We start from the raw sequence: 25,848 nt of genomic DNA, 5'->3' as shown, positions 1-25,848 counted from the left end.
TGGCTGGGGAGGCCTTACAGATAGCTGTGAAAAGAAGAGAAGCGAAAAGCAAAGGAGAAAAGGAAAGATATACCCATTTGAATGCAGAGTTCCAAAGAATAGCAAGGAGAGATAAGAAAGCCTTCTCAGCAATCAGTGCAAAGAAATAGAGGAAAACAACAGAATGGGAAAGACTAGAGATCTCTTCAAGAAAATTAGAGATACCAAGGGAACATTTCATGCAAAGATGGGCTTGATAAAGGACAGAAATTGTATGGACCTAAAAGAAGCAGAAGATATTAAGAAGAGGTGGCAAGAATACAAAGAAGAACTATACCAAAAAGATCCTGAAGACCAAGATAATGACAATGGTGTGATCACTCACCTAGAGCCAGACATCCTGGAATGTGAAGTCAAGTGGGCCTTAGGAAGCATCACTACGAACAAAGCTAGTGGAGGTGATGGAATTCCAGTTGAGCTCATTCAAATCCTGAAAGATGATGCTGTGAAAGTGCTGCCCTCAATATGCCAGCGAATTTGGAAAACTCAGCAGTGGCCACAGGACTGGAAAAGGTCAGTTTTCATTCCAATCCCAAAGAAAAGCAATGCCAAGGAATGCTCAAACTACTGCACAATTGCACTCATCTCACATGCTAGTCAAGTAATGCTCAAAATTCTCTAAGCCAAGCTTCAGCAATAAATGAACCGTGAACTTCCAGATGTTCAAGCTTGTTTTAGAAAAGGCAGAGGAACCAGAGATCAAATTGCCAACATCCATTGGATCATCGAAAAAGCAAGAGAGTTCCAGAAAAGCATCTATTTCTGCTTGATTGACTATGCCAAAGCCTTTGACTGTGTGGATCCCAATAAACTGTGGAAAATTCTGAAAGAGATGGGAATGCCAGACCACCTGACCTGCCTCCTGAGAAATTTGTATGCAGGTCAGGAGGCAACAGTTAGAACTGGACATGGAACAACAGACTGGTTCCAAATAGGAAAAGGAATACATCAAGGCTGTATATTGTTACCCTGCTTGTTTAACTTATATGCAGAGTACATCATGAGTAACGCTGGGCTGGAAGAAGCACAAGCTGGAATCAAGATTGCCGGGAGAAATATCAATAATCTCAGATATGCAGATGACACCACCCTTATGGCAGAAAGTGAAGAGGAACTCAAAAGCCTCTTGATGAAAGTGAAAGAGGAGAGTGAAAAAGTTGGCTTAAAGCTCGACATTCAGAAAACGAAGATCATGGCATCCGGTCCCATCACTTCATGGCAAATAGATGGGGAAACTGTGGAATCAGTGTCAGACTTTATTTTTTTGTACTCCAAAATCACTGTAGATGGTGACTGCAGCCATGAAATTAAAAGACGCTTACTCCTTGAAAGAAAAGTTATGACCAATCTAGATAGCATATTGAAAAGCAGAGACATTACTTTGCCAACAAAGGTCCATCTAGTCAAGGCTGTGGTTTTCCCAATTGTCATGTATGGATGTGAGAGTTGGATTGTGAAGAAAGCTGAGCACCGAAGAATTGATGCTTTTGAACTGTGGTGTTGGAGAAGGCTCTTGAGAGTCCCTTGGATTGCAAGGGCATCTAACCAGTCCATTCTGAAGGAGATCAGCCCTGGGATTTCTTTGGAAGGAATGATGCTGAAGCTGAAACTCCAGTACTTTGGCCACCTCATGAGAAGAATTGACGCATTGGAAAAGACTCTGATGCTGGGAGCGATTGTGGGCAGGAGGAGAAGGGGACGACAGAGGATGAGATGCTGGATGGCATCACTGACTTGATGGACATGAGTCTGAGTGAACTCCGGGAGTTGGTGAGGGACAGGGAGGCTTGGCGTGTTGAGATTCATGGGGTTGCAAAGAGTGGGACACGACCAAGCGACTGAACTGAACTGTGGTTTAAGATAATGTACCTTACTTGAAGTACATTTAGCTGAGTTATGTAATTTGTTTTGTCTATTTTGCCAAAGTAAAATCATGGTGTAAAAATGACGTAAAAAATGATGAACCTTGTAGCATGCACCATAGCACTGATAGAAACACTACACTGAAATTCTATTGCTATTTTAATATCTCCACTATTGCACGGAAAATTTAGATTGCTTTCTGTTTCTGTTGCAAGTATGTATGAGTGTGCCTTTAAGGTGTGGGAGATACATGAAAATGCACTTTGAAACGCTAAAGTGCTATAAGTATAGGGTGTTATTTTGGGTCCGTGGTGCTTGACTCACCTGTTCTGTATGCATTTTAGATTTTCATATGTACAAGTTTTGTAATAATATACTAAGGGAAAATGGCTCATGTGATCTTTTGAATTCTTTCTCATATGTCCAAAAACTTGGGAATGAATAGACTCTATTAGAGAAGAAGGACCCATAAATATAACTCAGGTGAATTGCTTTATTTTTCAGGTCAGAAACAAAGACCTGAAGAGGTGAGGTATTTTGCCCAAGATTGCAAAGCCAGTTAGTGGAGCTGAGATAGGAACCATCTAATCCCCAGATGCCTGGCATATTACTCATTCTTCAGTTCAGTAGATATAGAATCTTGTTTAACAACCGGGCAAACAACCACAAAGGATGTTGGCTTTGCCCATTTTGTTAGTGTACCTTTTTTCTTTATTTTTTATAAAAAATATACACGCCTGTCAGTCCAGTCCACCTGTATTGCGGAGACCTGGGTTCAATCCCTGGGTTGGGAAGATCCCCTGGACGAGGGCATGACAACCCATTCCAGTATTCTTGCCTGGAGAATCCCCATGGACAGAAGCACCTGGTGGGCTACAGTCCATGGGGTTGCAGAGAGTTGGACAAGACTGAGTGACTAAGCATGGAGACACCAGTGGTTAGGACTCCACTGCATAGATTTTATCCCTTGTCAGGGAACTAAGGTCTCAATGCTGTGGAATGTGGCCAAAAATTAAATAAATAAATGAAAGTGTTTGTACCATTAAAAAAAACCATTCAAAAAAAAATATATATATATGTATACTCAATGACAAATCTGCCTTCAGGAGATTCGATTTTCCCATAACCAGGCATTATGATCAGTTCAGAAACATGGATCTAATGATTTTTAAATTCTAGATTACTAGAATTCACTATAAAGTGAATTATATTGTAATTCACTTTATAAGACCTTGTTAACTTATTATTACCTATTTTTATTCCTTTTTGCCAAACTATATGTCTTTTTTTTTCTCCTGTGTCTTTTATTATCCTCTGCCTTAGGGAAGTTAAGTCAATTTTCATAGCTTCTATCTGATGTTACATTCACATTATTGCTTAAGAACAGGGGTTAGATGTGTCTTGGGACCTTACTGTGTACAGCCTCACTCTGAACTTTGTCCTCACTTCGGTGAGCCTGGTGGAAAAAGCTCTTAAGTTGTCAGTTTTGAAGACCTGCCAGAGTTCCCACAGTGCTACTCTTCACCTACAGCTTTCATTTGGGTCCTCACTGTGCTTTCTGAACTTGTTTTGTGCCCAGTGGGAATAATAATTGTCCATTCTGTACCTTAGAATGTGACACTTATAGAGTTTCTGAGAAATTTATAGAAGAGTGCTTTGTTTGGGGTTCTTGATCCTTTGGGTATGTCATCTCAGTAAGGATATCAGGAGTGTCACCCAAACCGCTACTATCTATTAAGGAAGAAGGATAAGGAAGCGGGGAGGCGGAGGGGGAGGAAAAGGAGAAAATGCTTTATAAATGGAGAAATGTAGTTTAACAACAGTGTAAGGTGGTCTAATATTGTTAGCAGGACCCTCCTCCACCAACCAAAAATTTTAAAAATAATTTTATTTACTTTTTAAAATTTTGGCTGTGCTGGGTCTTCATTGCTGCATGAGCTTTTCTCTAGCTGCTGCGAGTGGCGTCTGCTCTCTAGTTGGTGATGCACAGTGTCATTGCAGTGACTTCTCTTGTGGAGCAGGGGCTCTCAGGCTTCAGTAGTTGTGGCTCATAAGCTCCATAGTTGCAGCTCCCAGGCTCTAGAGCACAGGCTCAGCAGTTGTGGCACACGGGCTCAGTTGCTCTGTGGCACATGGGACCTTCCTGGAGCAGAGATTGAACCCGTGTCTCCTGCGTTGGCCTTGGCAGGTGGACTCTTTAGCATTGAGTCACCAGGGAAGCCCCAGCCAGAGTTTTTTAATGGCTATCTTAGTACCAAGATGTTGCTCCACTCTCTGTTTATTGTCCTCTCCTATCTTTACTAATGTCTACCTTCCTAAAGTCCCCTCTCCAATGCTGCTTTTTCTTTAAGCTTCTCTGATTCACGCCCCGCCCCCCACCATGTTACATTGAGTATCATAGTTATTGCTACTATTATTTTTTAATTTAGTCCAGAGCTAGACTGAAAGTTCCTTCAGGGATTGTATGAAACATCTAGAGGAAAGCTTTGCATGTTATAGGTTGTTCAGTGATATTTATTGAATTGATTTTGGGGGAAAATGCATTTTTAGTATTCTTTTTCCTCAATTCCTTCCTTATAATTTTACTTAGAATTAAACAATAGTGTGAGAGCCTTCCTGGTGATGCAGTGTAAAGAATCCACCAGCCAGTGCAGGAGATGCAAGAGACATGGGTTCACTCCCTAGGTCAGGAAGATCCCCTGGAGCAGGAAATGGCTACCCACTCCAGTATTCTTGCTTGGAAAATTCCATGGGCAGAGCAGCCTGGTGGGCTACAGTCCATGGGTTCGCAAAGAGTCAGACATGACTGAGAGACTGAGCTTGCATGCACACATACAAATAATAGTGTGTGGGAAAAAATCTTTAACTTCCAATGCCTTTCAGTATATTATTTTATAAGTTGAAAAAAATTATTTTAGAGGATTATAGTTTATTTTATAAATCAATTCAGCTGCACATCTTTTTAATTAAAACTTAAATTTTATTTTCCATTTGTGTTTTTCTTTTTTCTCTAGTGATTGTATTTAAGTATCCAAAGTTAAGAACTGAATCTTGGGCAAATAATTGATCAAATTACATTTATTTTTTAAAGGAAGTTTAATTCCATTTACTCATAGCAAATCAATTCTTAGGGTAGAAATATGTCATCATGAAGATTGATGACATGTTCGAGATTATAACCTTCCTACCCCCTTTAAAAAGTAAGTATAGGAGCCATTGTGAGCAATGATGCTTCACGTTTCATTTTCCACTACTAAAGTGTTTTAAAATGACAAAAATCATTCTTTACAATATTACGGTCAAAAATGCAAAGACATTTATTGGCTGAGAGCATTGTGTTTCTGATAGCTTTGCCTGGAGTTATGATGGAAATTTTGACACAATCATAATTCAAGTTGTGATTAATGGGAATCATTATGGTCTTCTCTAGCCTTATTAGAAGGTCATTTGGAAATTTTATTTAGATAATCAGATGATTCCATGACCAAGTAGATATAGTGCTTTATTTTTTGTGTTTTTACTGTTGGGCGCTCACAGTGAGTGTAGCTTTATGTACACTCTTCCTTCTTCCTTTGACTATTATCACTTCTTACAGCTGGGTTGATTACTACCCTAGTCACAATGAATGGCTGACATTTCTCATATTATTGACTTTTGCAGGGCTTCATCATCAGATGATGCCTCTGAAGTCTCTGACTAGATAGTGCTTTTTTGCTTTTCTTAGCCTCCTGACCCCCACACCTCCATGCACCTCTACAGTGGAGATAGCCTTTACCCTTATTCCTAATAATAAAGGAGTATGGAATTGGGCAAAGAGACCAAGAGAGCTCAGTGCTGGCATTGGCTCTGACTGCTAATGGGCTTTAAAGCTTTGAGCAAATGACTTCTCCTCTGCAGACTTCATCTTTCTGATTTGTAATATGTGGGTTATATTAGGTGATCTCAAAGATCCCTTCTTGTATGATTCATCAAAATTCATCTACCAGAATGGCGGTGTGATAATTAGCAAGACTGATAGCGGGGAACAGGGAAATGGCACTGCGAAAAGCTCTAGTCTACACTATCCCCGGTGATCATTCATGTTTGCATATTTTAGTAACAATATTCTCAGCATCCTACCTCCACCCAATCACTCACTTAGCAAGAACCTTTCTCCCCCTTAACATTTTACAACTGTGTAATTTAATGAGCTCTATTAATAACAAAATGGAGAAACAGTGCTATTTTAATCTACATTTTAATATTCCTTCTAGGATTTGAGATACCAAATGAAAGATTTTTAGGTTTGACTTTTCAGGAAGAAAAAAATCACCTGTCTTTACTTAAGGGAGGAGAAAAATATCTCCAATGAAGAATCATTCCCCAGAATTGTTATTCCATTCACACTTGCTCCTCTTTTGGCATGTACGACCTCATGTGTGAGCATAAAAGGAAGGTGACACATTAAATGAAGGGTCATTCTAAAAAAACAAAGTTGACAAAAATGCTTTACTCTCAGGGATAGAGGTGAAGTACAAACCAAAATAATAGCTTATTCATAGCTAATATTTGGAGATATTTCTTAAGTCCAGAAAGGTCAGAGGGAAATCCAGCAAATGTCAACACTGTTTGTCAGGTGGCAGGACTCACTGTGTCTCCTGAGGAATTTAATTTATATTAATGAGGAGTGAGACCTGCCTTGGGCTCTCTCAGAGATGGCTGTGGTGCGAATTTTAATGATCTAACTTCATGAAAAGGATTCCTAACAAATTATTCAGCGAAACAACCTCACATGAGATTGCTTTTTAATCCTGAGGCCTCAGTTACTCTGACCTCTGCTGAGCCACAGGCACAAACTGGGACAGTCTTGGGACCTGGCCTCACTACATTGATAGCTTGCTGTCATTTCTCTTTCTTGTTGGGTTATCAGGGGGCCAGGCTAACCCAAGTGCCCGGCAATGTGCATATTCAGTCATGTCTGGCTCTTGGTGATCCCGTGGACTGTAGCCTACCAGGCTCCTTCATTCTCGGGATTTTCTAAGCAGGAATACTGAAGTGGGTTGCCATTTCCTTTTCCAGTAGATCTTCCTGACCCGGGGATTGAACCCATGTCTTTTGTGTCTCCTGCGTTGGCAGACAGATTCTTTTCCAACAGTGCCTCCTGGTAGGACAGCAAAGTGAGATTCTGACAATAAAGTTCTAATTCAGTTCAGCAGTCCTTCATGAAGACTCACAATTGAGGCAATGTGGGAGTGATGACAAGAGTCACTATTTATGTGCACTTATTATGTGCCAGACTCCCAATTAACTGTCTTGTATTTCCAGTTTCTAATCTTTACAACAGTTGTACAGAATTACAGAGGTGGGGAAGAAGACTCAGAAGAATCAGACTTGGTAGGTCTGTTTAGTTCCAGTATCCATGGTTTTCCACTATGGACCTACCTCTTAGGTTTTTCCTTTTTCATCTCACTTCTCAATGTTCCCCATAGCTTTCTTTTATCTAGCACTGGCTATGTTTCAGATATTGTGCTTGATGCTTTATAATGTAAACTTACTAAATAGATGATATTAGTTCTACTTATAAATGAGAAAGGAGGGCTAGAGTGTTACAGTTTTCCCACAATGTCATTCCCACAACTAAGAGTTCCCATACTGCAACTAAGACCTGTGCAGCCAAATACAAATAAGTAAATATTAAAATAATAAACTGTGTAAATGTCACTAAGTTACATTTTCTAAATTTGAAGTGATTCTGTGTTTGGGATTAAATTGCTCTTCAGTGGGCAAGTGCTAATGAAAATAAACATGCTCTAATATCATATTTAATATTATTAATATCATTTAATATCATAATACCAAATAATTTGTGTGTTTTATTAACTCTCTTGTATGCCTTGTAAGTTCTTGTCCTCAACCTTTCTATTAGCAGAAGTTGAATTCTAGGTATTTCACCTCTTTCTCTTTCTCTCTTTTAAAATATACTTTTTAAACTTAAAAGAAAAATTTTTATAGCAGAATAAAATCCTAGATAACCTGCTTTGACCTCTTCTCATACAAGCAAATATTCTCAGTTTTAAACAGGTTTTCTACTTCCATTTAAGCACAGACCGCTGTCTGTATTTTGGAAGCCTATCCTAGACTGTGAAGCCAGAATAGACACAATATCTTATACAAGATTTTATCTGAGAGCTTCATGGATTGGCACAAGGAGCTAATGAAGCAAGGGTGTTGGTTTGATACCCTAGAAATCACATGCTTCCCATTCCTCTGGGGCTTCATTTTAACCAAACATTTAATCCATTTTTATTCTAGTAACAACATCATCATCAATAATAACATTTATTTAAAGCTTACAAGACACTATGGTAGGTGACTCATATGTATTCTTTGTCTTCATAGCAATCCTATTGCAAAAGGAGTATTATTGTCTTGCATCTTAGAAGGGAAAACACAAGGTCAGAGAGGTTAGCAACCTTGCCCCTTGTCACAGAAAGTGACAGCGCTGGGATTTGAACCCAGATTTATTGTACTTCAGAGCCCAAGCTCTTAAGCATTTGGCTGTAACACTTCACAAGAGATTCATTGTGTACTAGGAAAAAAAGATTTCAAAACTTGATGTATGGGAAAGAAAGGCATAATGCAGAGCTGAAAATTACCGTGGAGAGATCATTGTCTAGGATAATATGCTTATATTTCTAAAAAGGAAAAGCTGAGGCCTAGAAAAGTCTTGGGACATGTTCATGTTCACAAACTAGTAGGGTGCAGCCATCCTAGAGCCTAGGTCTCTTGACTTTTAGAGCCATAGTGTTTCCATACACGCCCCCCGCCCCCCTCACCCATGATGTGTCTCCCCTCTGTTTCAGGGAAATATTTAGTAGAATTCTAGTGTAGAAGAGGGAAAGATGATAAGGGTAAGAATACAGTCTATTGCATTGGGAAGCTGAGCTCAGATCATTGGGCCAAATTCTTACTGACCTTATCTTTTAAAAGTCTCCGTGCTACATTGCTATCAGCTGTCATTATAACTAGATCTTTCCCACCATGTTCAACTGCAGTAGCTGATTGTTGTATGCACATTATAGTTTGGGAGTGGAGAGAGAGGGGGAGAAAGGGAAAGAAGGAAACGGAGGGAACAGGGTGGGGTTGGGGGACAGAGAGAGACTGAAATAGAGACGGGAGAGGGAGACAGACAGGCAGCATCGTTTGTGGTGTGAGCCTTTCCCTTGTGCTGTTCCTGGAGGGCACCTGTTGCGTGAGACGTGCACCTGCTGTTCCTAAGTCATCTTGCTGGCCTGGTGTCTCTTAAATTGTGAGCTTCTTGCCATGCTGGGTGTGATTTTGGTGTTGAAAGATATGTGATTCTGCACAACGTGCTCCAACTTTTTCATCTGGTTCACAGCAGAAAAATAAAGGTCTGTTCCAGTGCTGGAGGAAAGGCTGGCTGACTTGGTCTCAACAGAGATGCTATTGTGTTTCTCTGACCCTTTCTAAGGATCTTAAGGGTAATTTTAACTATGTGATTTGGTAACCTAACTTCGTATAAGGTTAACCTAACCTCTACTGAATTTCTTTTGCATTTTCTCTCCCAGTTCTAATATACAACAGTGTCTTTCTGGATAAGTATTCTTGTTCTGACCCTACCACTCCAGCTCTATAGGGCATGTTCTGTCCATTGGTAGTTCTCAATCTCGTTACACTCCACATTGAATCCTGTTCACCTGGTATCATTATGTTCTTACAGTTGACACTGGTTCATGGATAAATCTGGAATATTGACCTTTCACATCAAAAACTAAGAATAATTAAGCAATAATATTTAGGAGGTTATCATATAAAGTATCTGCATGCTTTCTTCTTTTTCTCTCAAGTTTATATTTTTTATTTGTTCTGTGCTTCTTCATTTTTCTGAATTGGCAATGTAATATTTTTGCTCTTAGTTATGTGTGTACTGGGGCTTCCCAGGTGTCTCAGTGATAAAGAATCTGTCTGCAGTGCAGGAGACCTGGGTTTGATCCCTGGATTTGGAAGATCCCCTGGAGAAGGAAATGGCAACCCACTTCAGTATTCTTACCTGGGAAATTCCATGCACAGAGGAGCCTGGCGGGCTACAGTCCAAAGACTTGGACATGACTGAATGAGTGAGCACTCACATGTGTGTATTATATTTTGTTATATTTATTGCTGAGATTCAATCATTTTCCTCACATCTTGCTAATTCCTTTCCAAGTATTGTCACTATGTTTAATGAAAAAGTGAAAGTGAATGGTGCTCAGTCGTGTCCAGCTCTTTGAAACCCAATGGACTATACAGTCCATGGAATTCTCCAGGCCAGAATACTGGAGTGGGTAGCCATTCCCTTCTCCAGGGGATCTTCCCAACCCAGGGAGCAAACCCAGGTCTCCCACATTGTAGGTGGATTCTTTACCAGCTGAGCTACCAGGGAAGCCCATTAATAACAGTGTGACATAGACAAGAGGAATCAAAAAGGGATGGTGAAGGAGTCCTGAGCTAGCGACAGTGGGAAGCTGATGCTACGCGTCAGCCTTAAGGGGCACAGGTATCCTGTTATTGGAAACCAGCAAGAGCTGGAGATGTGAGAGGCCGACTGTTCAACAGGAGCAGGAATGTAGCCACTGCCAGTCTGTGGTCTCACAGGGAGGAATCCAAGGAGATAAATGTCTCAACCTAACTGTCCTCTTAGCCTCCTGAGTTCAGTTCAGTTCATTTGCTCAGTCATGTCCGACTCTTTGCAACCACATGAACCACAGCATGCCAGGCCTCCCTGTCCATCACCAACTCCCAGAGTACACCCAAACCCATGTCCATTGAGTTGGTGATGCCCTCCAACCATCTCATCCTCTGTCGCCCCCTTCTCCTCCTGCCCTCAGTCTTTCCCAGCATCAGGGTCTTTTCCAGTGAGTCAGCTCTTTGCATCAGATAGCCAAAGTATTGGAGTTTCAGCTTTAACATCAGTCCTTCGAAAGAACACCCAGGACTCATCTCCTTTAGGATGGATTGGTTGGATCTCCTCGCAGTCCAAGGGACTCTCAACAGTCTTCTCCAACACCACAGTTCAAAAGCATCAATTCTTCGGTGCTCAGCTTTGTTCACAGTCTAAATCTCACATCCATACATGACCACTGGAAAAACCATAGCCTTGACTAGATGGACCTTTGTTGGCAAAGTAATGTCTCTGCTTTTGAATATGCTGTCTAGGTTGGTCATAACTTTCCTTCCAAGGAGTAAGCGTCTTTTAATTTCATGGCTGCAATCACCATCTGCAGTGATTTTGGAGCCAAGAAAAATAAAGTCTGCCACTGTTTCCACTGTTTCCCCATCTATTGCCCATGAAGTGATGGGACAGGATGCCATGATCTTCGTTTTCTGAATGTTGAGCTTTAAGCCAACTTTTTCACTCTCCTCTTTCACTTTCATCAAGAGGCTTTTGAGTTCCTCTTCACTTTCTGCCATAAGGGTGGTGTCATCTGCATATCTGAGGTTATTGATATTTCTCCTGACAATCTTGATTCCAGCCTGTGCTTCTTCCAGCCCAGCATTTCTCATGACGTACTCTGCATATAAGTTAAAAGAGTAGGGTGACAATATACAGCCTTGACGGATTCCTTTCCCAATTTGGAACCAGTCTGTTGTTCCATGTCCAGTTCTAACTGTTGCTTCCTGACCTGCATACAAATTTCTCAGGAGGCAGGTCAGGTGGTCTGGTATTCCCATCTCTTTCAGAATTTTCCACAGTTTATTGGGATCCACACAGTCAAAGGCTTTGGCATAGTCAATAAAACAGAAATATATGTTTTTCTGGAACTCTTTTGCTTTTTCGATGATCCAGCGGATGTTGGCAATTTGACTTCTGGTTCCTCGGCCTTTTGTAAAACCAGCTTGAACATCTGGAAGTTCACAGTTCATGTATTGCTGAAGCCTGGCTTGGAGAATTTTGAGCATTACTTGACTAGCATGTGAGATGAGTGCAATTGTGTGGTAGTTTGAACATTCCTTGGCATTGCCTTTCTTTGGAATTGGAATGAAAACTGACCTTTTCCAGTCCTGTGGCCGCTGCTGAGTTTTCCCAATTTGCTGGCATATTGAGTGCAGCACTTTCACAGCATCATCTTTCAGGATTTAAAAGAACTCAACTGGAATTCCATCACCTCCACTAGCTTTGATTGTAGTGATGCTTCCTAAGGCCCACTTGACTTCACATTCCAGGATGTCTGGCTCTAGGTGAGTGATCAAACCATCATGATTATCTGGGTTGTGAAGATCTTTTTGGTAGAGTTCTTCTTTGTATTCTTGCCACCTCTTCTTAATATCTTCTGCTTCTGTTAGGTCCCTACCATTTCTGTCCTTTATTGAGCTCATCTTTGCATGAAATGTTCCCTTGGTATCTCTAATTTTCTTGAAGAGATCTCTATAGTCTTTCCCATTCTGTTGTTTTCCTCTATTTCTTTGCATTGATTGCTGAGGAAGGCTTTCTTATCTCTCCTTGCTATTCTTTGGAACTCTGCATTCAAATGGGTATATCTTTCCTTTTCCCCTTTGCTTTTCCCTTCCCTTCTTTTTTTTTCACAGCTATTTGTAAGGCCTCCTCAGACAGCCATTTTGCTGTTTTGCATTTCTTTTTCTTGGGGATGGTCTTGATTCCTGTCTCCTGTACAATGTCACGAACCTCCATCCATAGTTCATCAGGCACTCCATCTATCAGATCTAGTCCCTTAAATCTATTTCTCACTTCTACTGTATAGTCATAAGGGATTTGATTTAGGTCATACTTGAATGGTCTAGTGGTTTTCTCCATTTTCTTCAATTTGAGTCTGAATTTGGCAATAAGGAGTTCATGATCTGAGCCACAGTCAGCTCCTGGTCTTGTTTTTGCTGACTGTATAGAGCTTCTCTATATTTGGCTGCAAAGAATATAATCAATCTGATTTCTGTGTCAACCATCTGGTGATATCCATGTGTAGCGTGTTCTCTTGTGTTGTTGGAAGAGGGTGTTTGCTATGACCAGTGCGTTCTCTTTGCAAAACTCTTTTTCCCTGCTTCATTCCGTATTCCAAGGCCAAATTTGCCTGTTACTCCAGGTGTTTCTTGACTTCCTACTTTTGTATTCCAGTCCCCTTAGTCAAATCTCCTACTCTCCATTAGTCAAACCCACTGAGAAGCTAGAAGGCAAGAGAGTCCAGTTGTTGCTTGCTGTACCGATCAGCAGCTCAGGATAGAGCACCATAGATGGTGGAGAATGATTTGGAGGGACAGACGGAGAATATTCAGCAAAGAAGGAAAATCTTTTTATTTTCTTTATTTGGTTCTTGTTTGAAATATAAACCTATTTGAATGTGTTTACCCTTAAAAAGTTGTCAGTTTTTATTAGTCTTTAAACTTGAATGGTCGTTTAATTGTTAAAGCCAACTCAAGAACTGCTTTTTAAAGCATTAGATCATGTTTTTATTAGGTTCTGTTTATTATGAAATTTATGACCTAAGAGTTGCTTTTACTTTGGATATTTGACATTAAAATGACTTATAAAGAAGAATTATGGATCCTTATTACATTTGGACCAATAAAAATGGATGAGATATTTATACAAAGAAATACTTTTTGTTGGATAGTTGTTTCTCAGTTTCCCTGAATGCTACTTTGTAAATACCCATGAAAATGGGCGAGAAGGTCTCTGGACAGAGGTTGTGACTATATATGTAATCTACATACCACTACTTTCCTTTTTAAAAAGCATGCCTTATGTTTGGAAACAGTAATCATAACACAGGAGAGGCAAGGGTCCTCCCAAGCCAGGAGCAGCCTTATTATATATGGGAGAAGGCATTTCAAAGGAGGATTAGTAATGTCTATAGACTGTGATGTGTTCTCAGTCGTGTCTGACTCTTTTCAACCCATGGACTATAGGCCACCAGGCTCCTCTGTCCATGGGGTTTCCCAGGCCAAGAATACTTTAGTGGGCTGCCAGTTCCTCTTCCAGGAGATATTCCTGACCTAGGGATCAAACCCGAGTCTTCTGCATTAAGTAAGTAAGTGAATTCGCTCAGTTGTGTCCGACTCTTTGCGATCCCATGGACTGTAGCCCAACAGGCTTCTCTGTCCATGGGATTCTCCAGGCAAGAATACTAGAGTGGGTTGCCATTTCCTTCTCCAGGGGATCTTCCTAACCCAGGGATTGAACCTGGGTCTCCTGCTTTGCAGGCAGACGCTTTAACCTCTGAGCCACCAGGAAAGCCCCAGAAAAAGTCTAAGACCTTACAAAACTTAAGAACATAAAATGTTGCATCAGTGGTGTCAGCTTTATAGATGTGTGCAATTAGGATCTTTCACCACAGTTTAACGTCCAAATCTAATATATGCACTGATTTTGGGGGTAGGGAGGAGGGTCCCTTGAACAGGCCCAGTTTCAAAGGGCTTCCCTGGTGGCTCAGCTGGTAGAGAATCTGCCTGCAATGCAGGAGACCTGGGTTTGATTCGTGGGTTGGGAAGATCCCCTGGAGAAGGGAACAGCTACCCACGCCAATATTCTGGCTTGGAGAAGTCCATGGACTTCTGCATTGGCAAGTGAATTCTTTACCACTGAGCCACCTGGGAAGCCCCATAGTCTCTGGTAGAGGAATACAAAAGGGGCATGCAGAGTAGACTGAGAACTTTGATCTGTCCTACTTTCAAACATGGGAGCTATTTGGCTTTGATCTCATATCGATACCAATTCTGCTGCTCTTGATGGTGGAAGGAGAGTCTTGAACCCCTACAGATTATTTGTATCTCTACATTCAGGAAGGAAAGCAGAGAAGCTGGTGGTAAAGACTTCTCAGTTTATGAGATTAATCTATGTTAAATCAGTAGTGAGAAGGGATAGTTGGGATTTAAATAGAACCACATGCCCTGAAAATTGAATGGACTTTAGAGATCACCTGGTGTATTTATTCTTCAAGCCTAAAGGACAAAGCCTAAATAAATCCTGGGACAAACCTCACTCTCAGCTTTTCCTAAAACAGTGCTTCAGTCAAGCAAATTGTTATGCAAGCTGGGGTCTATTTGCCTTCTCTGAGCAAATCCATAGCTCTTCACCTCTTACTTGTTAGAAAAGAATCCTTTATAATTGCTGGTTTTGTGTTTTCAAAGAGCTTCCCCTTAACTTTTAACCCTACCCATTAATCACAGAGGAAGAGACTGAAACACTGAAAGTAAAGCCTTAAATTTAGCATCAGTGCACTCTGTAACACCATGGAGCTGCCTTCTGTTGACAGGATTCTGTGCTGGGAGAGCAAACTCTTAAAAATAGGGAAAAGATACCGAGAGGCAGTTGTTGGAGGGATTCTGAAGGCATTCCCGTTCCTCTCCTAAGGCCTGGAATTTCTCCAATTCTACCAGTTCGCTTTTCTGAATCTCCTATGACCTTCTATAAGAATGTGACTGTCCATGCTGGAGAGTTATTTGCTCAAATTGAAGTGTGTCTGATAGAAATTGTTGAAGTGTTAATTACAGCAGGTTGTTTGATAGGTCGATGTAATAATTGATGTGACAAATGGTTATTAAGTATTTACGAAGTTCAGAGGGCTGCTGTGGGTGCTGTGAGTCATAAAATGTGTGCCTGTGTGTGTGTGTTTATGCTCAATTGTGGTCAGCTCTTTTGTGACCTTGTGGAGTGTAGCCCACCAGGCTAGTCTGTCCATGGGATTTTCCAGCAAGAATGCTGGAGTGGGATCAAACCTGGGTCTCATGCACTGCAGGTGGATTCTTTACCACTAGTGCTTGCCACCTGGGTAAATGGGAGATAATAAATGATTCCTTCCCAAATGATTTTATAATGTAGTCAGAGACCCTCCAGCAGAGAGGGAGGGATATTTGGGATATCCCAAATAGTGAAATAACCCTGAGTTTTCTTGTAAATGTTGGATTTGATAACGATTTTGAGATGTGTATTTGACAGCATTACATTTTTTGATGGGGTAACTTGAGTATGAAGTAGGTTTTCAGGGGACAGATGAGATGTTTAGTGGGATGCCCTGTAGCTAAGATGTTCTGTGGAATAACATATCTGTGTTCCATGCAAATGACTTATGAATTTTTCAAAATATTTGAGTTATCTTGGGGGCTATGTTTAAAAGGAGAAAGAGCAGAGGTTGAAATAAGGGTATGGAATTGTTGGCCCCAGCTAGTAGAATTGGACTCATGAGTTTTGAGGGTGGTAATGTACAAAAAGTGAAACTAGGCTGCAATATGTGTAAATTTTTCAGACAAGTGTAGGGAACCTAGGCTATCTAGAGGTAGACAGAGAACCATACTGTCAGAAGTTGAAGAAAAAATGATTTCAGTAATATTTTTAGTTTTAACATGAAACATTTTAAAATCACCTTTTTTGAGGTGTAATACATCTACAATAAAGCAAACCCATTTTAAGTATATTTCAGTGGGTTTTGGTAAATTGATATAGTTGTGTAATCACCACAATCAAAATACAGAATATTTCATCACTCCAGAAAATTCTCTTGTGTCCCTTTTCAGTTATTTCTTACCTTGACTCTTGGCCCCAGGCAACTGCTGATATACTTTCACTGTAGATTAGATCGGTCTTTTCTAGGATTTCATCTGAAAGGAGTCGTACTGTGTGTACTCTTTTTGTCTGGCTTGTTTTTTCTCAGCATGTTTCTGAGATTCAGTCATGTCGATCTGTATATTAACAATTCTTTCCTTTTCATTTCTAAGTATGTATCCATTCAGCTCCTCATGGATATTTGGGTTGTTTCCAATGTTTGACTACTGTTAATAAAGCTACTGTGAACATTCATGTACAATTTTTTTATTGAGATATAGTTGATTTACAATATTGTATTGGTAACAGGTGTACAGGAAAGTATGTTATATATATATATTATTTTTCCCAATTTTTTCCAGTATCATTTATTATAAGATACTGAATATAACTCCCTGTACTATATAGTGAATGCTTGCTGTCTATTTTGTATATGGCAGTATATCTATGTTAATTCTATACTCCCAATTTATCCATGTCTCCCCATCCTCTTTGGTAGCCACAATTTGTTTTCTATGTCTGTGAGTCTGTTTCTGTTTTATAAATAAGTTCATTTGTCTACTTTTTAGATATCACATATAAGTAATATCATATAATATTTGTCTTTCTCTAACTTACTTCGCTTAGTATGATGATATCTAAGTCCATCCATATCACTGCAAATGGCATTATTTCATTTTTTATGGTTAATTGTCCATGTATATGTATATGTATCTCTGTGTGTATATATGTGTGTGTGTATATATATATATATATATATATATCACAGCTTCTTTATCCATTCATCTGTTGATGGACACTTAGGTTGCTTCCATGTACAATTTTTGATTAGAAATATGTTTTGATTTTTCTTGGATGAACCTAAGAGTGGAATTGCTTGCTGTATACTAAGTATATGTCTACCTTTCTAGGAAACTGACAGACTGGTTTCCAGGGGGTTGTATCATTTTTTGTTGCAGTAGTGAGTGAGAGTTCAAGTTTCCTTGCATCTTTGTAAACACTTGGCGTGGGCATCCTTTCAAAATTTTACCCAATGTATTAGGTGTGTAGTGGTATTTTATTGTGGTTTTAACTTGTGTTTTCCTGGTGACTAATGATGTGCTTGTTGTCTATTTGTATATATCTACTTTTGTGAAGTGACATGTCTTTGGTCATTTTTTTATAGTGTTGTTTACTTTCTTATTGAGTTGTAATGATTCTTTATATATTCTGGATATAACTTCTTTATTAGATATCATGAATATTCAAAGTACTTTTTGACTGCAAGAAATTACTGAAAATCTTGCCACAGTAGTGGTTTCAATACATAATCAAAATAAAAATATTGGTCTGGTTGCTAAAATGTAATACATTTGCTCTGATGTAGCTCATTTGAGTATAATAGAAAAACGTAGATTAAAAATACTTTTTGTCATTTTCGATTTCATGATATCAAATTTCAAACAAGAGGCCTGTCTTCATATCGCTTTTCAGCATACTCTGAAATCCACCTTTTTTAAAAAAGTATATATTTTTTTAGACAGCTGCCAGTTGAGTTCTAATTTCACATTCCATTTTTTTCCTGGCAACACCTTTGAGAAACATATGCTTCCAACTTCAGATACTGCTTTTTGCTCCATATGCCTCCTGTTCCATTTCTAGGTGTCAGGAAGGCATTTGGGCTGGTTATGTGCATGATTAAATTCATGGAGCTTCTTGGAGGAATCAGGCCCTCCAAGTTGGAGGGAGGGCTTCCCTGGTGGCTCAGATGGTAAAGAATCTGCTTGCAATGCAGGAGGCCTGGGTTTGATCCCTGGGTTGGGAAGATCCCCTGGAGAAGGAAATGGCTACCCACTCCAGTATTCTTGCCTGGAGAATTCCATACAGTCTGTGGGGTTGCAAGAGTCAGACACAACTGAATGATTTTCACTTTCTCAGTTCAGTTCAGTTCAGTTGCTCAGTTGTGTCCAACTCTTTGCGACCCCATGGACTGCAGCATGCCAGGCCTCCCTGTCCATTACCAACTCCCAGAGTCCACTCAAACTCATGTCCATTTTGTCAGTGATGCCCTCCAACTGTTCACTTTCTAATAGGAAGGAAAAGAGAACTTGCCTGCTACCAATTTTTAAAAAGTGACTTAGGAACATATAGTGCCATCCCTCTTCCTGTCAGTGACTTTAAATTTTAAGCTATAGGAACACTTGTGCTGAATTGCTTCAGTTGTGTCCAAGTCTTTGTGACCCACTTGCTCATCAGCTATTCCTTGTGCTGTCTCTGTACATTGCCCTAAAGCTTAACTTCATGGTGGAGAACACAGACATAATTCCCAAGAGTACTTAGAGAACAGATGCTGAGGGCAAGAGAAGGAATTAGGATTCTTGAATGCTTCTAATGCCATTCATTTCTGTCCCTCCTGCCACTTATCGTCATCTGCTCTTGTTGACATAGTGGCTCACAGGACAGTGTTTGGTTCGGTGAGATGGAATAGGCATTCTGCAAATGCATTAGTGTGACATATTTGGTATTACGATCCCCTGTTGCTGAAAGGTATTAAAGAAATCTCCCAATCTAGGTATAGGCTGTTCTGGCTGGCTTCATCTAAACTTACATTGTTATGTAAACTATAAAATGACAGATCAGTGAAAGTGTTTCTTCTTTTAGGAATTGTTGACCTTTCTGGAATTTACATTTCTGGCCTTGTTTACTTTGAATATATCTAATCAATGGACAGTAAGTGATGTGATTCCTGGATGACTAAAATAGATACCTTTTCCTCCTATCTCACAGACTTTAGGCCTAGCAGAATTTCTCTAGCTTCACTCAGAGCTTATGTTTTCTATTAAATATGACTTTCATAAATCTAGTTATCTGGTTTCCAGGTCCACAGCTATTAAAAGCAAAAACGAAGGTGAGGTGGTAAGGGACTCCTATATGCAGAAACACTGATAGCAGATCAGAGGAAGAGACCACCATATTAAAAAAAGGACATGATTTTCAAAACCAGTTTGGGGTCATATAGTAAGATGTAGCAAATCCCATTGGACCCCAAGGACATCCCTGTGATATAAGTCATACCAGTGACGTGATGGTCCTGAGTCATAAAGAAAATATTAAGCAATCATCCTGTGTTCTTTGTAATAAAATTCTAGGTAGGTTTCATACCAAAATCATTAAGTAAACATTGTTATACATCAAGATTTAAGGCTTTGGCCATCAGGAAAACTTTCTCCTGTTTCCTGTCCTGATTTTTCTGTGCCCCCCGCCCCCGTCTCCTGCACACACACACACTGTGCATACTAGCTCCTTCTTATCCAGGACTGACCTGCTAACGGGTATTTTCCTTAGGAAAATTGATTTAACTGCCCCTTCTTTGATTACCCTTTGCTTGTATGTATCTTCGTGACATTCAGAGCACCATATGGTAATTGCCCGTTTACTTGCTCAGCTTTTGCACCAGACTGGAAGCTATTCACTGATATATATGCCTAGCGCAGTAGTACTGGCACAGAATAGATACTTAACAAATAGTTCTTGAATAAATGAATGGCTGAACAGATGTGAATGAATCCAGAATAACTTCTGGGGTCCATTCTAAAGGAGATCAGTCCTGGGTGTTCTTTGGAAGGACTGATGCTAAAGCTGAAACTCCCTAATACTTTGGCCACCTCATGTGAAGAGTTGATTCATTGGAAAAGACTTTGATGCTGGGAGGGATTGGGGGCAGGAGGAGAAGGGGATGACAGAGGATAAGATGGCTGGATGGCATCACCGACTCGATGGACATGAGTTTGAGTGAACTCCAGGAGTTGGTGATGGATAGGGAGGCCTGGTGAGCTGCAGTTCATGGGGTTGCAAAGAATCGGACACGACTGAGTGACTGAACTGAACTGAACTGAGCCAAGATTTGTCTGTATAGTACTTTGGAAAAGCAGCCTGCCCAAACCTTTTGAAAATGTGTGTTCTCAGCTGTTTGGAAATATCTGTTACACAGAATCTCAGCAGATGAGGTTCAGAGTAGAAACAGGGATGTCTTTCAGATGTGAAAGACAAACTGAATCTAAAAAGTTGTACCATGTGTAAATATTCCAGCATAATAGAAAAATTATAGATTAAATGTGTCTGTCCTTAATGGTTTTTGTTTGGTATTAAAAATGCCCATATCACATCACACAATTGGATAGATTATTTTACTATAAATAAATAATTTTGGAAAATGATACTTTGAGAACCTTGAATAGTTCACCATTGACTTGATTGAGAGAGAACAATAAGAAATGTGCTATACATCTAGTCAGTAATAAAATACTGTCATTTGGAATAATTTTAATCCAGCAAAGAGACAAGACTCATTACTAACAGGTTTGCTAATAATCAGAAATTAGAGGACATGGATAACATTAGGTGATAGCCTTAAATTTCAAAATGCCATGTTCAAGTCATTAGACCTAGAAGCACAGTGATACATACAAATGAAGGGAAGTTGAGTTTAAAGTTTAGTGCCAGGAATAAAACAGAGATTAGAGCAAAGGGTTATTAAACCCTGGGTAGTTAGTGAAAAAGATTGTGAAATCTCAGACTAGGATAATGGCTTTGAAATATTCCCTTTTTTTTTTTTTATATGCATGAGAATCATAACCACCAGTACTATTTAGCTTTAGAATAAAATTGGTGAAACCCACTAAAGACAGGAAGAGTCTGGTTAGACTGGATATTTTTAGGGCCAGCTCTGTGCACCCTTTGATTCAGCAGGAAGACTGACCTAGAAGCCTTTTCTGAGGGCCTTTTTTCTTTCTCTTTTCCTCTCCCTTTGGCCTGTGACAACTGTGTTCTGCTTTTTCATTTATCTGAGGTCATAATTGAGGCCACTTAAGAACTGGGCTTTCTTCCAAAATAGGGTATTTACTTGTGACCATTTTCACAGTGCTGTCTTAAAGATAAAAAAATAGCCAATGGCTCTAACAGGTATACCTGGGCGTGTTCTCATGCTGCTTATGGTAGGTACCTTCATCAGCTCAAGCACAGAGAAGGCTGTTAGAAAGGGAGAAGTACCTGTTATACAAAAGCTAAAAGTCTAATAGTTTGCTTTCAGACTGAAGAAAATTTTTTTCTCCCATTGGAAGTAGCTGCATACAAATGTCATATATAGACTTTGTCCTATTTTGTATTAGAACGTTAATAAGCGAGTAGCTGGTGTGACTTGCTCTATGAAACTTGGGCTCAAGAAAACATTACTTGTCTTTATTTTTGTCGCTCAAGTTAAATTGGTATTTGAGCCCTTCTTGTCAGGGTTGGTGAGGAATCTGATGTCAGTTGTTGCTGAGGTTCTCCTCCAGTGCCCCCGCCACCCCCCACCTGTGCACTGTCTTGTCTTGGTCTCCCAGGGTTTAAGTGGTCCTGGGAACACAAGGAGAAGTCTGGCCCTGAGCTGTCATCATAGTCACCATGGCTTCTTCTGTTTACTTTGCCAAGGCTGGAGTAGCACTCCACTGCCGGGGTCTATCACTGTGAGGGGCTCTCTGAAGTGCCCACCCATGGTCTTTGTCCCTGCAGACAGGCTCTGTGGTGCCAGCCAAGGGCAGTATGCCCCAGAGCCAGAACACTCATTGTGGTCACTCTATTCAGAGGTTTGCCACCTCTGAGGGCTTTATGGAAATAAGGGCCAGGCCTTCCAGACTGACCTGAGGGATCCACTGCATCCCCAGCCTGCCTCTCACCCTCCGCAGGCTCCTGGTACCTCCACTCTGGAAGGACTTTGCTTCGCCTTGTCTTTGACAATGAGGTTTATGACCCATCTGGAAGCTCTAAATGGGTAAAACTCTAGGACCACAAAAGCCTCTTTACTTTCTTATGCATAAGATGGTTTTAGTTTTTAGGAATGCAGTATCATGGCCTCCCATCCCCCAAGGATGAAGTGCATATTTTGTTGAGACAGCTGAAACCCAGCAGTTGCATTTATGCATTTAGTTTTCATATCCTGCCACATTAAATCCTCAGTCACTCACATTCCACCCCCCACCAAGTTTTTTGCAAGGCTTATCATGCATGCTCTGCAACTTAAGAATTTAAGGTCTTATATGCCTTGCAAGTGTGTTATATAATCTTAAAAAGAGCCTGGTATGCCATTCTCCCTCTCTCTCACACACACACAATTTTTAAAGGCCTGACAATGCTTGTTTTGGACAATCTCTTTTATAAATCAGAGGGTGGTGGTGAGGGAATCTTTGTCTCAGAATGCTGATATTATAAAGGTAGTTTGCTCATTCCCCAGACTGTCTTCATACACTAGAAACTGACTATACACGATCCAAATGTCTGTTATCTACCAGGTTCATCACTTGCATCCTTCTGGTTCCTATTATGTAATTGACCCTCCCATCTATATCTAAAGAACTTGATGGGATCTTATAGTTTTTCATATTCTTAGGACCATACAACTCTAAAAGATACTTAAATGATGTAGATTGAATTTGGATATCTTGTATATACCTTAAAATCATTCTCATAGCAGTAAAAACTGAAAGAATTTATGCATTTTTGGTATGTGCAGATAAGCAAACTTAGATGATTCTTAAAAAATAAAAGTTCTTATACAGTTGGCATATGTGTCAGGCTCTGTGCTAGGCAAAAAGAAGACAGTCATGAATTCTCTCCTCATAAAGCATGTGATAAAGTGAGGTTGACCATATCCTAGAAGTGAAATTCAGGTAATATAAGGACAGGTTATTTGTATATCAGGCCTGTTTTACCAGTAAATTGCCAATGAATAACCATACAAAGGTACTAATTTACCCCTTCTCTGGAGTGAAACTAATGCCTGTCCAATTTGCAGTTGCTATAAAATTAACTTAGAGATTTTTACTGGCAAAGTGACTACAATTTCTGTCTGGTTACATCAAGAATAACCTCAAGGAACAAAAAAGTCTAATTCTAAAAGCAATCGATATATTCCCTATTCACTGATGAGCTTTATTTTAAAATGAAGTCATCTGCCTTTTAAGATCTCGCTTTAAATATCATAATAAAACTTGATCATAAGGAGTTTCGGCATCTTGCCTTGAAGTCCGTCAGGAAATTGGAATGAGTCAGAACCTAGTTAGACTGATTCCTGCCTTATTTCCACTTTAAGATATTTTTTTTTTGCATGAATGTTTTATCATTCTGAAAGAGCTTCATGAGAACCATATGCTTTATTTCCTGATTCTTAAGAAAGGGCTTTAGGAGTTAGTCAAGATGACTTAGAAAATGTGGCCTTATTTTAGCAAGTTGTAGGTCATTGCATAGTACACGCAGCTGGTTTATTAAGTGGGTTTAACTCATGACAACACGTGAAATAGCTTTCTTCTCTCACCACTGCTCTCAAACCATGTCACATCAAAGAATATTGGACTGGGTGCTAGAATATTAAATAGAAAAGTAGTTAGATAAACTTCATTAAAAAAAAAAAAAGTAGTTAGTCATTAGGAACTGCCAGTTTCCCCTCAGTCACCCTCAATTTTAAATGAATATTGAAGCTGAGTTGGAAATTCAGACAGTGTAAGAGAGCTTACCCTTTTTTGATATGACCCCAGAATGATTCTCTGCTGGGCAAAATAGTCGTTTTCCACAAAGCTTGTATGGGTGCGGTTGGACCTTGTGTGCATGATAAAGTCTCAGGACAATCTTCTTGGGTTCTGAGACTCCTAACATCTTCAGAAGATGATTTTTTATTCTTCTCAAGGGAAGTGGTTGGAATTATCCAACTCTGTTATCTGATACTCTAAGACAAGTTAAACCACAAACTGTATGCCCCTTTCCCAGAGAATGAGCAAAGAGCGTAAAAATTTTTCTACAAATGCCTTGTTGAAGGTCTTTCTTCAGAAGTTACATTCACTCATTCTGTTTATTTTTTAAATTTATTTGCTTTTGGCTGCCCTGGGTCTTTGTGCGGGCTTTTTCTAGTTGCAGTGAGCGGGGGCTGCTCTGTTTGGTGTGCAGTCTTCTCATTGTGGTGGCTTCTCTTGTTGCGGAGCACAGGCTCTAGGCACGTGGGCTTCAGCAGTTGCAGCCCTCGGGCTTGGTAGCTGTGGCTCAAGGGCTTAGTTGCTCCATAGTATGCGGAATCTTCCCAGACTGGAGATTGAACCAGTTTTCCTTGAATTGTTAGGCAGATTCCTATCCACTGTGCCACCAGGGAAGTCCTCTGTTTATGTTAGAAAAGAAATTAGTTAAGGTTTAACCTCTCTCCTAAATGACAAAGGAGGATGTGATTGGATATTATCATTGAGCCATGATTTCTGCCCTATGAAAAAAATTATTGTCTTAGGCGCAGTCAATTGAGTATTCCCACAGTGCTTAGTTATGAGGAAAACCCAGCCACATCAGCTTGAAGCCTAGAAATTTTGGATACGTTGAAGAATCCAGTCTTGCAGAGGGTTACAATAGTGTGGGTAATAGCGTGGTATTATTTTTGAGAGGAACATAAAAAACTTTTGGCTGTTCTCCATCTCTTTATATTCTTAAACTTCTAGAATGAAAGGAAGATGCAACCCAGAGACAAAATCAGCTTTAGTTTTGGAAAGTTCTATCCTAGGGAGAGAGAGAGAATTAAGTCTAACCAGCCAAAATATGTCCTGATAATGAATGGGGCAACTTCTTCATGTGGAAGTCAGCACCTACTATATATTGCTCTCAAGAACAGAATAAAATAGTTTAAGCAGCCATGGGGCTTAAGTGTTAGAAAAATATAGTGTCCTAAGTATAGTAGGCTTCCTGGAAAACATTTGCTATTTCAAGGCTGGGTAGAGGTACTGACATACGCCCTCCACAATCAATATGTAATGTGTAACACCTTGTGACATACTGTAAGGCACAGAGCAGTTGTATAGTGGACTGACTTCTCCACAAGGGACCAAGATAGGTCAGTTACATGATATTTTTACAAAGTGACAAGCTAAATTCTGACTTACGTCTGATGATATGAAATAATTCACATTTAGATTTCCTTTCAGATCTCTTATTCTCTGTCAGATGTTTATTGACATAAAACCCCACTGAGGTTCATTTTTATCTCGCTCAGCAAAAATAGAAAAATGACTATTCTCTGCTGTTTGTTTTATATTCCGTTTAAGAATAAACTGCTTCTGTACAAACACACTCAACTTGTAAAATTCTGAAAATCGGCAAGCTACTTCTAATCATGGAAGTCAGCTCTTCGAATTCTAAATGTGGAAACCACACGTTGTTATCAAACAAGAAGCAGTCACGGCCATTTGCAACAGCCGCTGTTCGGCAAATCTGATTTACCAGTTCACTAAAATCCCTATTTGTAAGTGTCACATTTGCATGCATAAATTTGAATTTCTCATTCCAGTTCATGCTGCCAGTGAGTTTTGGAAGTAGGAATCATTATAGTTTTGAGAGGTTTTTAGTTTATTTAGTATGTGTATGTTGTAGAGCAT

At 39.8% G+C, this 25,848-nt stretch overlaps 2 protein-coding genes and 1 non-coding gene across 3 annotated transcripts in view; 2 read left to right on the top strand and 1 right to left on the bottom strand.

Moving 5' to 3' along the window:
- Positions 1-25,848, top strand: part of PPM1L (protein phosphatase, Mg2+/Mn2+ dependent 1L) — a 330,246-nt gene that overhangs the window by 156,369 nt on the left and 148,029 nt on the right. The gene's annotated exons all lie outside the window — the stretch shown is intronic.
- LOC108636207 (39S ribosomal protein L37, mitochondrial-like) overlaps positions 1-25,848 on the top strand; it is a 214,585-nt gene that overhangs the window by 154,390 nt on the left and 34,347 nt on the right. The gene's annotated exons all lie outside the window — the stretch shown is intronic.
- TRNAC-GCA lies at positions 14,053-14,125 on the bottom strand. Its single transcript has one exon. It is a non-coding gene; the product is annotated as a tRNA-Cys (tRNA).

This window comes from Capra hircus, chromosome 1 (genome assembly GCF_001704415.2).
Source record: "Capra hircus breed San Clemente chromosome 1, ASM170441v1, whole genome shotgun sequence".
In the NCBI taxonomy this organism is placed as follows: domain Eukaryota; kingdom Metazoa; phylum Chordata; class Mammalia; order Artiodactyla; family Bovidae; genus Capra; species Capra hircus.
The sequence above is the reverse complement of the archived record's forward strand: the minus strand, read 5'-3'. Positions and strand labels throughout refer to the sequence as shown.